This window comes from Ammospiza nelsoni, chromosome 13, assembly GCF_027579445.1.
Source record: "Ammospiza nelsoni isolate bAmmNel1 chromosome 13, bAmmNel1.pri, whole genome shotgun sequence".
In the NCBI taxonomy this organism is placed as follows: Eukaryota; Metazoa; Chordata; class Aves; order Passeriformes; family Passerellidae; genus Ammospiza; species Ammospiza nelsoni.
Genome location: NC_080645.1, coordinates 1,720,703 through 1,735,247, shown reverse-complemented (window position 1 = coordinate 1,735,247; position 14,545 = coordinate 1,720,703). Strand labels below are relative to the sequence as shown.

Below are 14,545 nucleotides of genomic sequence, written 5' to 3'. Positions count from 1 at the left end.
GCTGATAAAGTCATATTGTGTGGGTGAGCACAGCACTGGGCACTCATGTGATTTGCAGGGGGATTTTGGAGGGAGGTTAATTTGTTCCTTGTGAGCCCACATGAACCTTTTCTGTCCTGCTGGGTAATTTGGCCTCAGATGGGTGAGATTTGGGCTTTAGTCTGCAGACTGTTACCACCCTGCAAAGCACTGAGATGTGGTTTTGTCTCTCAGGAGAGCACACAGCTGCTCTGCTCCTGAGCTTCCTTGCTGCCTGGTTGGTGCTCTCCCAGCTGGGTGTTGGGCTGTGGGTTTGGCAGAGCTGCTCTGCCCTCCTGGCTCCCTGTCTGTGCCGCAGCAGTGTGGGTGGACAAGGGTTGGGAGCACCAGGGGAAATGTTTGGGCAGAGTATAAAGTCAGAACAGTTCATAAGAAAGCGAATCAGGCTGTTAACCTGCTTAGAGCAGAACCTTGTCTGTGTGAAACCTTCTCTGCAGCCCTCACGTGTTGTCCTGCACAAGGCAAACCCCTCGAGTGGAGAGGTGCTTTCCTCCTGGACAAAGGTACAGGACTGTACAACATTTGAGCCAGATTCTGGTTTTGATCCTCATTTTATGTCAGGCTTCTTGTGTTGAGAAGGGCTCCTCCAGGCTGAGCCCTGTGTGCGGACACAGGCATCAGCTGTGCCCTGCCTCGGACGCAGAGGGCAGCAGAACCATCTCAGGTGCTGCAGGGACAGTGTGTGCTCCTGTCCTGCTGCTCAGGAGTGAGCACGGGGCAGGGAAAACACCCCAGCTCTGAAATCAGAGTTATTTATTTACCCTAGGCTGCCTACAGACCTGTCACTGGGGGTGTGTGGGGAAGGCAGGTTATCCAAATTGCTCTTCTGTCCTTTCTGCTGCAATTCTTGCCCTTTGCTTTGTTCCACACCTCTGCACCTGACCATATTTCAGCACAAGATGGGAACCCTTACATGTCCATGTCCACACAGGGACCTTGGTCATGCTGCTGGTGTCAGCTGTGGACATTAATTAAGTGACAGCCTTAATAACCTAAATGAATTTTGAATTTGGAGCTGCTTTGGGCGGTGCAGTTGGACCAGGTGTCCTCCAGAGCCCCTTCCCATCTGAACTGTCCTGGGCTGCTCTGTTGGTTGCTGACTGTGGGATTCCCATTGCTTGGCTCAGCTGCCTGCAATCAGAGGGAAAAACAGTTTCTCCTCAAGGTGATTCCAAGCATGAACTTATTTCCTTGCTAAGATAATGGCTAGCACAGGAGCAATTTCTACACAGCCAAGGAAAATCACCCTGGCCAAGGCCCCCAGATCTGAGTTCTCCAGAAGGGTTAAATAATCCCTGTTGTATGCTGAGACTTAAACCCCAATGCAGATCCATTTTTTTATACCTAAACAGAGATTACTCTATATAAAAATATGGTGTGGTGCTGTGGTGTGTATTAGGGCCTAGAATAATACTCAGAGAGCTGACAGGAAGCAGGTTTTGTTGAAACTGTGTTGCTGAAATGCAAATTGCAGAAATAATCATAATAATTTCATGCAAATTATATTTATACAGATAAATTCTCTTCAGGAGAAAGGGGAGTTTGGGTAGTGCATAGCACAGAGTAGCAAACACCAAAAACAGCATCAGGGAAGTCAAGTGTAAACTTTATTTTAAGACAGAACTTATACCTACATCTTTAGAACAGTTAATTATTCAGTGAGGAGAGAAGTGAGAGAAGAAATGGGGAAGCTCTGCACCCAAACAGCAGAGATCCTCAGCTGGCATGTGGGAGCTCTGAGTTTTATATGGATTCGTGCATTTTTCAGAGGTGAAATGTTTTATAGTGTGCCTTTGCTCACTTTCAGCAATGGCTCCAAGGTTAAGTGACATGTGGCAGGGCCAGACTGCAATTCATGATAGAACCATGGAAAGCTCACATATTCCTAAACCTTTGTGATTGTGAGCTCAAACCTGCATAATTTTTAATTTAAATTACATTAGCTTAGTTTCTTTTTCTTTTTGTTAATTTTACCATTATTGATGTTGTTTATTGCATACATTCTGAATATTTAATACGAGTAATCTGCTTCATAGGTTATGAATACTTGCATTTTTTGTAGGCTTGTAATAATTAATCACAGGGGGGGAAAAGCCCTAGAGCCACGCAGTCCATTGGCCTGGGCTGTGTAAAAACTTTGTTCCTGTATTGGATTTGAATAAGTAGTTTATGATCAATAATTCAGTCAAGAAGTTTTGACTTCTCCAGGTTTTAATTCAGCCATGCAGATGTCTCTGGCACTTTGAATATGATCAGCACTCTTTGCTTAAGCAATAATTTAGATTATTAGGGTTTTTCTTTAATCATTGTGTGTGGTGTCAGTTGTGTTTCCATAGGCACTTCTCCAGCAAATTGTAATCAAATAACTATTTATGTGGAAACCTGAGGCAATGGAGTTCTGTGTTAGAAATGCTTTTTGAAGTGTCATATTTATGGAATATTTTAGTCTCTTTCAGTCAGTTCTGTGATATTTACCAGAATTTTCATTGGGCTGAAAAGAGTTGCAAAAATCTGGCACCATTTCATTTCAGAAACTCATCCCTGATGCTTTTGGATTTCTCTGTAAGTGGGACCTAAACATATGTAGTTAGAAATCTACAGTTTAAGTCCTTTTGTGATTGTGAGCAATTTGTCTCTATTTCATTAAACTCTCAGATATGCTCCCAAGTTTATTTCTGGAACTGCTCTCCTGGAAATATTTAATTTTAGGGGTACAGTGGATGCAATTTGTCTCCAATTTGAGATTGTTGTGGATTTCTAATATTTTTCATCTCTTTTGATAAGAGTAATGTATCTGGGTGTTTTTTAGAGGGACAAATGTGTGTGCAGTGCATCAGGAAAAGGGAAAATGAAAATTAACAGAGGTTTGGGGTTGTTTTGGGTTTCCTCGGCATAAATTTGCGTATTTTGCGTGCACCTCGATTGTATTGATTTATTCACTTTGCCAAATGGCCCACAAAGCTGTGAATATTTATTTAGTGCTGTTCCTAATCGTTTTTCTAATAGGGAATTATTTGGGTACAATGAAAGACATTTGTAAATGAAGCAGATAAGCGCTTTGGCAGACAAGGAGTGTTTTGTCCAGCACAAGAATTCTATTGTCCACTGCTTTAGTTGTCAAGTGCCTGGGGAGCCCAGGATTTATGGTGATGTTACAATGGCCCTTTCAGAGGGACTCTAAGAAGCTGTGAGATTCCGTTCCTCTGCTTTTCAGACTCCCAAACCTTTTTGTGGGGCTGGGACAATGCCGGATTCAGGGTCTGCCCGGGCGCTCTCCCACTGGCCTTATGCGGTGATTTCCCCGGGACAATGGGCCCTGCTCCCACGGGCACTGTGCGGTGATTTCCCCGGACAATGGGCCGCTCTCCCACCCTCGTTGTGCGGTGATTTCCCCGGGACAATGGGCCCTGCTCCCACCGGCACTGTGCGGTGATTTCCCCGGGACAATGGGCCACTCTCCCACGGGCACTGTGCGGTGATTTCCCCGGACAATGGGCCCTGCTCCCACCGGCACTGTGCGGTGATTTCCCCGGGACAATGGGCCACTCTCCCACCCTCGTTGTGCGGTGATTTCCCCGGACAATGGGCCACTCTCCCACGGGCACTGTGCGGTGATTTCCCCGGACAATGGGCCGCTCTCCCACCCTCGTTGTGCGGTGATTTCCCCGGACAATGGGCCGCTCTCCCACCCTCGTTGTGCGGTGATTTCCCCGGACAATGGGCCCTGCTCCCACCGGCACTGTGCGGTGATTTCCCCGGGACAATGGGCCCTGCTCCCACCGGCACTGTGCGGTGATTTCCCCGGACAATGGGCCACTCTCCCACGGGCACTGTGCGGTGATTTCCCCGGACAATGGGCCGCTCTCCCACGGGCACTGTGCGGTGATTTCCCCGGACAATGGGCCACTCTCCCACGGGCACTGTGCGGTGATTTCCCCGGACAATGGGCCCTGCTCCCACCGGCACTGTGCGGTGATTTCCCCGGACAATGGGCCGCTCTCCCACCCTCGTTGTGCAGTGATTTCCCCGGGACAATGGGCCGCTCTCCCACCCTCGTTGTGCAGTGATTTCTTTGGGGCACTGTATGGTGATTTCCCCGGGACAATGGGGACGATGGGGACAATGGGGACAATGGGGACAATGGGCTGCTCCTGCCCCGCTCCCGCCGCCCTCAGAGCGGCCCCGCCTGTGCTCGGCATCCCCGGCCCTGAGCCGCGGCTCCTTCCCCACAACAATCCTTGTCAGGCCGTGTGCTGTAAAGAGACACTGTGACAAATCTCTTTCGAGCATTGCAGCTGGTTAATGGATTTATTTTTAAAGTTTTCTTGTACTTGTAATTGGACTTTGAAACTGTAAATACAGCAGTTGGAGGCCCTTGGCTTTTTGCCCTTTTGTAAGCGTTATCAAGTTATCAGAACTCCTGAAGGCATATTCAGCTGCAGAGGAAACAGGAAAATAAAAATGTTATACAATAAGTAATAGGCATCTGATTAATGAAATGGTAAGAGGAAGTAAATAGGTATCTGACACCTAAATATCAATTACTCAAACTGTTCTGTCTACAGTCACAAGGATGGAAATAGTCTCAAACTATATTTTTAATGAAAATTGACATCTGGAGGAGTTTCTCTTTGCTTGATGTTAATATGAAGCTTTATTTACTTCTAATAATGATTAATGCTACAAAAAGTATCCGTTTGAAACCCCTGATATTTGCTGAACTGCAGTGTGACTGCAGAATAGAGGCTGTGATTGGCAGTGAAATGATCATTTGCCATTTATTATCTTTTATTCTTTGAGATGCTTGCAGCCCAGCCCACTCTGGTTCCATGATTGGTGCCTTTGCTGGTGGCCCCGTGGGTGCAGTCAATGGAGCTGCAGGTCAGGGGGGGACTGGCAGTGTTATCTAATCTCTGAGGCTTTTAAAGACAAAAGAGCTTAAAAAAATTGGATGGTAGGGATATTAGGGAGGATATTTTCAGAAGTCCTTATCCAAGCAAATTCAAATGTCTCGGGCATAAAGGAGTCTTGGGCTGCAAAGTCATCCATAAAGATGTTGTTTCCTGTAAAGATATTGAACAAATTCTCAAAATGAGGGAGTTTATTCAGTTTTAGTCATTCATATGTATTGTGAATTAGTTCAAAAGGGTCCTTTATTTAAAAAAATACTTGCAAAATTAATATATTTCAAAGTGCCATAGGTACTTCATAGTATGAATGTGTGGAGTACTTTTACCAACCAAGTGCTTTTATATTAGTGGCTCAGTCATCACACAAATCATCACTTCACAGAGCTTAACCTTAGCAAAATGCACTGTCTAGGAATGTGCTTTTTTGGCACATGTATCCCAAGTTTTTAAAAAAGACTCAATGTATTTGCAGTCGTGAGAGGCCACAGAAGCCACATGAATTTATTTATTCCTTTGGTGGAGCAAGAGTGAAATATGTTTGTGCAATACTGGATATAAAATAGCCAGTCAATCCTGTTTCCTTTTCAACACTTGTGCTGAGAACTCTGAAATTCCACCTGTGCTGCTGAACTGGTTTTTTGCAATTAAAACTCGATTGGTTTAACAGGGGTGAAAAGTGGGTATAAAATGAAGGATTGATATAGATGAGGTATCATCAGCAGTTAAACACTACAGAAAATTACTGACTTGGATCTATCAGCCCAAATTACAGAGGCTATTTCTTAATAATTAAATAATTAGTTCTAGAAATTTTCTAGAACTACTTATTCTAGAAACATTATTTTCTAGAAATTAGTTCTAGAAATTTGGAGGTACTAGGGAATCTAGCCTAGTTTCCTTGGCTGGAATTGATGTAGTGCTGGAATTCAGTTAGGGCTGTGTCTATCAAGGTCTCAAATGAACCTCAGGAATGCAGTGTCTGTACCAGTAGGGAACAACAGATCACACTGAGTATTTCCTTTGCATTCAGTCACATTAATTATATTTTATCTATATTTTACTTGTGTGGGGACATTGTCAGAAACACCTGGGATGATGAGGTGTGAAATGATGAGGTGTGCGGATGACTGCTCTGGGAAATTGTGACCATCCTTAATGTACCAATTTAAATTCAAGACTTGTCATGAGAAATGATTCAGCAGGTTTCTTTTTTGTTCTTGCTCCCTTTGTCCAGACTGACTCAACTTCCTGCCCTATTTTTGAAAGAATTGTAACTACTGAAACAGCTGTAGATGAACTTCTTACAGGCACAGGCGCCTCTTACGTGTTTGGGGTTTTTTTGGGTTTGTGATTTTTTGGTGGGTTTTGTTTTGTTTTGGTTTTTGTCTTCTCTTATGTATTTTTTCACTACTGTAGTGGCAGTTCCACTTCCTAAAATAATCTTCTCCCTTTTCCATCATAATGATAAACCCACTAATTTTCTAATATGCCTTTAGAGCACTTAGAAATGTTCAAAGCACGTCTTGCTGGTTAATGGCATCTGCAGCTGTTCCTTTTTTCACTGCAGTGTGTCTTGTCTTGGAGAACATTGCCAGAACAGATTTTTTCCATAGATAACACAAAAGAGATGTGAAAGAATTTTGATATGGCCTCAAGCATTTTAGTTATGGGAACATTGTAGCAAAAGTGAGTCTTAAATATTCCAGGTTGAACAGGGCTGGGATGGTGGGAGGTGTTCCTGCCCATGGCAGGGGTGGCACTGGCTTATCTTTAAGGTCCTTTCCAAACCTGGACTTCTGTGATTCTAGGTAAAAGCTATTTATTAATTATAAATAGTACTTAATTGCTTGTCTTTAGACTCTCTTTAGGCCGCTGTGGTAGTTTGTAGGCCAGGCTTCAGTTTCCTTTTTTATGGTCCCACCAATAGTTTGGATTTCAAATGTCCTTTTCCTTCTTTGCAGCCAGAGCTGAAGTAGTGGCTGAGTGGCAGCAGATTGCTGACAGGTGTCACAGCTCCTGAGGTGCCATTTCAGATGTGTGGAATATGCTACATCAACTGGCAGCAGGTTTCCAGTGGGTGAAGGTGAGTCCTGCATCCAGCCCTGTCATCTCCTGAGGGATGTCAGGGGTCCATGGCTGGCACCTTGTTTCTGTGGTGTCCACAGTGTTTGTACAGTATGGGGAACATTTCTGCAGGCACTGATCCCTCAGAGAGTTTAACTAGAGCTCCTGATAGCTGTCAGCTGTAGGACACAGACCATCCTTCTACCTCTGTACAGCACAGTTTGATAAGGGACATGTTTTGAATCCCTTCTGTTGAATTTCTTGTTTTAAACATCAAAGTATCACTTCAAAACTCACAGCAGCGGAACGCTGAGGCACAGGAATGTAAGAATTTTTCTGATATTTAGGTTTGCAGCTGGAAGTGATCAGTCAAACAGGTTCATACTTTCCTTATTCTAGTGAGTGATTAATTCCACATTTGGACTCTTTCTCTGATATTTTGTGCAATCTGTTGAGCTCAGTATAACCGCTCAGACTTGGGTTAGGAAAGTAACTTCATGGTGACCCTTAGGCTTCAGAGCAGGTGGAAAGTGTGGAAGTGTAGAGTTTAGGAAACTAGACATAAAACCAGTTGGATCTGCTGCTCTGATGCCTTTAATTGTTCAAATCGTCTGGGACTTTCAGTTGTGCTGTTGCTGCAATTCCACAGAGGTGAGAATTGCTCATTTACAGGAGTGTCCATTGTTTGTTTCTAAGTTTAACACAGAAACAGATTAGGTGTAATAGATAATAAACATCTAATCACTGTCATTTATACAGAATCAAAGGCACGAGCCCACCTGAATCTTGTGGGATAAAAAGTACAGTGCCAGGATATAAAAGTTCTTTGTCTTGCTGACTCATTCACACTTTCTACATTCAATTCACTCAGGTCCTGCTTGACAGACACTTAATTTCAGTGAAAATCCCTTAAATGACAATTATCTTATTTCTGGCAGCCAAATGAACCAACACTTCAACGTCCTTGTGAGCAGCTCTATGGGCTGTGTGTGTGTGCTGTCCTCAGATCTGGGGAGGGGACAGCAGCAGCCAGGCTGGGTGACACCAGCAGCACGGGGCTGAATTAACTCTGAGCAATGGCAGAGCTCAGCAGGGCAGATTCTGGTCCTGTCTGAACACAAAAGCCACAATTGCAAACAGTGCTCAGCTCTTGTTCAAATCCAGTTTCTCAACAGAAATATTCTAAAGAGGGTTTGGTTTGAGGACATCCTAGGTTTCAAATTCATTCCTGGGTATTAAGAAGACGTAGAGAAAATATCTGAAATTAGTTCTGCATGTCTCTGCTCCATGCACAGTTACATGAATTTTCTCACCACAGTTTTGCCTCTTTTGGTATTTTCTAATATCTCAGTTCATGGTTTAGTTCAGGCCCCTTTCTACTCCACTTGTTCTTGACTTCAGAGCTACTTCCAAACAGACTTAAATTTTAGAAATTAAAGGACTGTGAGGAATAAGCTTAAAGGAAAACAGCCCATCACTTTCACTAGAGTGTGAGATAAGTGAACTTTAACTGGGTCTCTACCCAAGTTTTATCTGACAAAGTGTTGTCTTTTTTTTCATGGACCTCTTTGCATTTCAGAGTTAAAGCAAATAATTTGTGAAAGAAAGCTTCCTGCAGAGAGACTGTGGGATGTTCCCTCTGCTTGGAGTGTGAAGTGTCTCCCTGCAAATGAGGAGGAACAAGAGCTGCTTTTGTTGATTATCATGTAAACCTGTGACTCCATATGCTTCCTAAATTCTCTTCCCTTCTTTTGAAGGATCTTTCTTAAATTACTTCCAGCTGTGCCTATTCAGGAATGCAAATTTCCTGTTACAGTATCTGGATAATGACAAGAGTTGAGAAGGTAAAATATTCATGTTTAACTATTGTTCACGGAACAAAGAGCAGCGGGGCAGACAGCAAGGCCCTGCTGAGCTGCTGGGGGCTGTGACACAGCCTTGGCTCAGTCACTGCAGAAGGTGACCAGGGAGCTACAGGAACTGGGAATATCCTGACTGGACATTTTCTTCCTGTGCTGCATGGATTTTCTATAGTGAATTCCAAGAGAGATTGAGGATAAGCACAACAGATAGACTTCCCTATGATTATACTACTCTGTAAAGCATCCCACAGGAATAAAGGGTCCTCAGGACCCCAAAGAACAATACTCTCATAGAATCATAAAATCAGGGAATCCCAGAGTTGGGCTGGGACCTTAAATCCCACCCAGTGCCACCCCTGCCATGGCAGGGACACCTCCCACTGTCCCAGGCTGCTCCAGCCCCAGTGTCCAGCCTGGCCTTGGGCACTGCCAGGGATCCAGGGGCAGCCCCAGCTGTGCCAGGGCCTGCCCACCCTGCCAGGGAACAATTCCTCATTCCCAATACCTGACTGAATTTCCCCCTGTCAGTGTGAAGCCCCTGCCCCTGGCACTGCAGCTCTTGGTGCAGAGCCCCTCTCCAGCCCCTCTCTCTCCCTGCAGCCCCCTCAGGTCCTGGAAGGTTGTGATGAGTTCCTCAGATGGGATGAGAAACTGAAGTTCACTTCCTAAATCCATAAATTAGTGCTGTATAATGCATACTTTGCCTCTTTCATGTGTAATATTTCATTCTTATCTAGAAAGACCATAATGGGAAAACCAGGCTGTTCACAATGCACAGAGCACATCTTGGAATGAAATTCCTCTATAGTTTTGTTTTTGCACAGATGGCACGTGGAAAGAAAATTAATTTTCCTTTGGAATCCCTGTCCTGCATGTTGAACCCAGCCTACAAATCAGAGCAGAGTGTTCCCTCTCCAGGTGCCTTTTATCCTGTCTCACATCTTCGCTTCTCTACAAATATCCACTTCTGTAGGTTTTTAAAACCTGAATTTTGAATTCTCAGTGTCAGCCCACAGAACAGACACTCAGTGTACCTGCAGGATTAGCTTGTTACATGTATTTTAGGATGGATATTAGTAATCTGAATGAAACAGGCTCACATGTGAGGGCAAAAGCTTTGATTTTAGTAAGATGACACTCCAAAGTACAGAGAATCTCCAGCTGGCTCTTAAAGAAATGCCTGAGAGTGAACTGTTAAGAAGAGTAAGTGTCATTTCACATAGTCTGTGCAATGAGATGGAGTCTGAATTTATTACTTCTGCCTTTTTGGTTCTCTTCAAGACCTTGCTTGAGCTGAAAAACCTTTGGAAACATTATTGGGATAATTATAAGACCTGTTCTGGTCAAACAGATACCAAAGAAGAATGCTTATTTTGTTAGGAATTACAATGGCTTCAAAGACATCAAGTGGGGAAATACATTGACACTGTCCTGTCTCTTATGGTCTCAGTACTTACTAACATGGACATTTCAGGTTTTCCTATCTACTTTTTAATAGAAAATTATTTCCATGTTGCCTTGAAAGAATCTTCAATGTAGAAGAATGCTGAAATGAGTGATTTGTTTTTGGAAACAATGAACATGTACCTGAGCTGAAATTCAGCTTTTCATGGCAAAAAAGTTTGTTCCTGGTTGAATCCTGAAACAACTGAGTCATCAGAGACTCATCCCTGCATTTTCCAGCTTTCTGGGGAATCCCAGCCATGTCTGGGCTGCAGGGTGGAGCTCTGGAGCAGGATCTGGAGCAGCCTGGCTGGGCTAAGGAATGGGAAACTCCAAAATTCCCCCAGGATGAGATTCCCTAAGGAATCTGCACTGCACAGGCTGCAGAGATTGGCCAGCAGAGGAGAAAGGCCATTAAAAGACTGATCCATTGACTGAAAAACTCCCCAAAACTCCCATCATTTCTGGATCCAAATAACCTCAAATACTTGGAAATTGTGCTCCAATAAAATGAACTGGTAAAAGTTACACAGCTGCTTCAAAGGTGAAAAGTGGGAATTAAAAGTGAAATTGGAGTCTTTCTGAAACAATTTTAATGGGAATTTGTGGATAAAACTGTTGTCAGCTTTAACAATAAATACATAAATATACAGTGTGTATATATAAACACATGTATACCTATATACATATATCTCTGTGTATATATAGATATGTATGGATATGGATACAGATATAGATATAGATATAGATAGATATAGATATAGATATAGATATAGATATAGATATAGATATATAGATATAGATATAGATATATAGATATAGATATAGATATAGATTAGATATAGTTGCTCACTTTCTGTTTTAATAGTGATGGTGAGGAGGAGAATAATAACATATTTAAAATTTATACTATAGTGTCCCCAAGAAAAAAATACACATAGCCAGGGCTAGAAAAATAAACCCAAGAGAAGAGTAAATAGCATGACCTTCACATATATATTGCATATGAAAAGATGGCTGTGCACTCAGCCTTTCAAGGTTTCATATGCAATAAAAACTATTTGAATTCTGCTCAGATGTTAGTTTGCTGTCTCAAAAATTGACATATTCTGCATGCCATAAAATAAATCACAATTTAGTGTATTTAATTCTTTTGAGGTGTTTAACCCAGCCAATTACATTGTTAGTCACAGTTGAAGAAAAACTTCTTAAGAATGTATCTTGCAGGAACACTTGCTGATATAACCATGCAGCAGATGCAGTTTCTGTGGCTTTCCTCATCTGTATAAACACTAATAAAGACACACAGGTAGTGATTGGTAAAATCTAATGTAATGCAAAGGTTTTTCCCTCTCCATTCCTGACAACCTGCATTTGCAAGCACTCAGTTACTTTTATTTTAAAATGGCTTTTCAATTACATTCTGCTGCTGTAGGGGAAAGCTTTTTGACAAAGGCATGACATAAACCATTTCTATTGCAGCTCCATCATAGCTTCCACAGCTAAACTAGACTGGACAGTTCATTAAAAAGAAAAATTAATAGTACAAGGTTGTAGGGAAACAATAACAGATTATGACTGGCCTGTGGCAGCCCACTGAATTCATGTAGTGGAATAAAAATGATTCCCTTGTCTCATAAATGAAGGTTTGTTCCAAGGTTTTAGGTGAAGTCTCTCCTGTTCTTTTACAGGAAAAAGCTGTTCCAGTTTCTGGTCTATAAAAGCAATACTTGTAATCACTGCAGGAGAATAATGTGGATTTTTTTGGGATAAAAAGCACCCATTTGATTATCACTGAATATATAATAATAAACATAATATCAAAGAGAAAGGCATAGAATACAACATACTAAACAGATACCTTAAAACAAAAAAGTAACTCTCTCAGGGCTGGTCAGGGGGAGGAGGGACAAAATGAGAATGGAGTCAGGACTTGATCCTATTTTTATTTATCTAAGGTAGTAACTGCTGTAGACCAGGTTAAATTTGCTAAGTTCAGTGTGCCAAAGCCAAAGTGTTTGTGATTCCATAGCAGTGCTTTCAGGTCTGCTGCTGCTACCTGTGTAGCATCATGTGTGATTTCTCTCTTGCTTGGGGCAGTTCTTAAACTTGGTTTAACTTGTTCTCTGACTTGGTGCAACCAAGTCCTAAAGCCTCCCTCTAGATGGGAGTGCATATTTTCCCCAATTTCCTCAGGGTTCTGTGGCTCAGATTTTCTGTATAATTCTGGTATGTGTGGCAAGCAGACAGACTCAGACTTTAATGCTGTAATCCGAGTTTCATTATATTGATGCCATAAATTCCTGTCTCAGAAGATATTTCAAAGAATATGGGCTCTGGGATGCATTACCCGTTTCTTTTGGCCAGTAGCCACAGCCTCCTAATGAATTCAATGGGATAATGGGAGAGGCCAGGAAAGGGGAAGTCTGAGCCAACATAACATTTGGAATCAAAAGCAGGACTGACCCTGAAGGGTATTTTCTGGTTCTGTTTATGAACACAGTCTTCTTTTAGAAACAACAGCCTAAAATTCTGAATATTCATGGTCATGGGGTCTGACCCCCTGTTCTTTTGCAGCTTTTCCCCTTCTTTTACAGGAGAACTTGGCCATTTGGCCTCCAGCTCTCCCATCTCTCCCCCCAAAAGAGAGAGCAGATTACATAAGCTGCACAGCCTGGCCACTGTCAGAGGCCTCCTGGCTGCCCTGGCTGGGGTCTGTGCCATCAGCTGCATTTTGTGAACCAGGGTGTCACTGAAGCAAAAATAACCAACCAAGCCAAAGGCTCTGCCTTGACCTCCTGAGCTGCTCCCATACTTTCTTACTGCAGGCAGCATGTGTGACTTGCAGCACGCTGGGTAGAAGACATTCCCTATTTATTCCAGAAAATGTGCTCACACAAACACATAGCACTCACTAATGAGCTGCTCATCCCAAGGCTGGGAGCCAGCTGCAGCCTTCCCTGCTCTGCTGGCCTGTTCACGAGCCCAAAGGTGCCAGCTGTGTCTCCTGTCCCCCTCTGCCATGTGTGAGGCCCAGGAGAGAGCAGCCCCATCCCAGAACGGGCTCACCCCAAGGACAGCTCAGCAAAGGCTGTGCTGGGCTCTCTGCCAGTAAAGCCCCTGTGACCCACTGGTTATCACCCCTCTGCTGCTCCCAGCCTTAGCACAATGACCCCAAAACTGTGTGTCCAACAAATGGAATGCCCACTGTGACCGTGGTCACAAGGGTTTTGAGGATGAGAGAGAGATGAAAATGTTGACTCTATGATCAGAAGGCTTGATTTATTATTTTATGATATATATATAACATTATAACTATACTAAAGGGAATAGAGAGAAAAGTTCTGAGAAGGCTAGCTAAGTTAAAAATAGAAAAGAATGAATAACAAAGGTCTGTGTCTCAGAGAGAGTGAGACCCAGCTCTGCCATGAGTGGTCAGTAAATCCAAACATCCACAGGAGACCAATCACAGATCCTCCTGTTGCATTCCACAGCAGCAGATAAGCATTGTTTACATTTGTTGCTGAAACTTCTCAGCTTCAGCAGGAAAAATCCTAAGAAAGGATTTTTATGAAAAGATGTCTGCGACAGACCACTTTTCTCCTTGTTGGTTTGTAGTAATTTGATTTGTTTTATATTTAACAAATACAGAGATAATTAATTGTTTAAGTGGGAAAACTTTCCAGCAAAGAATAGAATGGTAATGACTTTTTAACAGTTGTCAAAAGCACTCTCCCAAGCAGGGGCTGCTGCTCTCTTGGATTAGGGTTATCCAGGTTCCCTGTGCTCCCCAGTGCTGTTGCCTGTGTTTCCTCTGCTCACACATTGTCCTTTGCCCAGCTGTGTGCTCTGCCTCTGAGCAGCTGTGGAGTTACATCCAGGTCTCAGTGCAGGGTCCTTCAAGTCTCCATCAGTTTAATCTGCTGCAGCTTGTTGAGCTCATCTAACCCAAAAGAACAGAAATTAAAAGCCAAGAATGTTCTGTTGGCCTAAATTCTAAAGAATCTAACAAGAGAATTGTCAGTTCTGCCACACTGAGCTCTTATACAAATTATGTACAGTTAAAAGTGATGCAGAGGAGCCTCCCTGTCCCTGCCTTTTCCTGATGGAGAGGAGCCATCAGCTGCCCCAGGCAGAGGTATTGAGGCATTGGGGGCAGGACCTTATCCCAGAGAGCTCAGGGATGGATCCCTCTCCCTGGACCCAGAGCCATTGCTCTGTTTCTAA

General features: G+C 43.2%; 1 protein-coding gene across 1 annotated transcript in view; it reads left to right on the top strand.

Annotated features, from left to right (window-relative positions):
* Positions 1-14,545, top strand: part of CDH11 (cadherin 11) — an 83,007-nt gene that overhangs the window by 34,946 nt on the left and 33,516 nt on the right. The window contains exon 2 of the mRNA XM_059481194.1: positions 6,911-7,032. The gene's annotated coding sequence lies outside the window, so the exon portion shown is untranslated. The remainder of the gene's footprint in view (positions 1-6,910; positions 7,033-14,545) is intronic.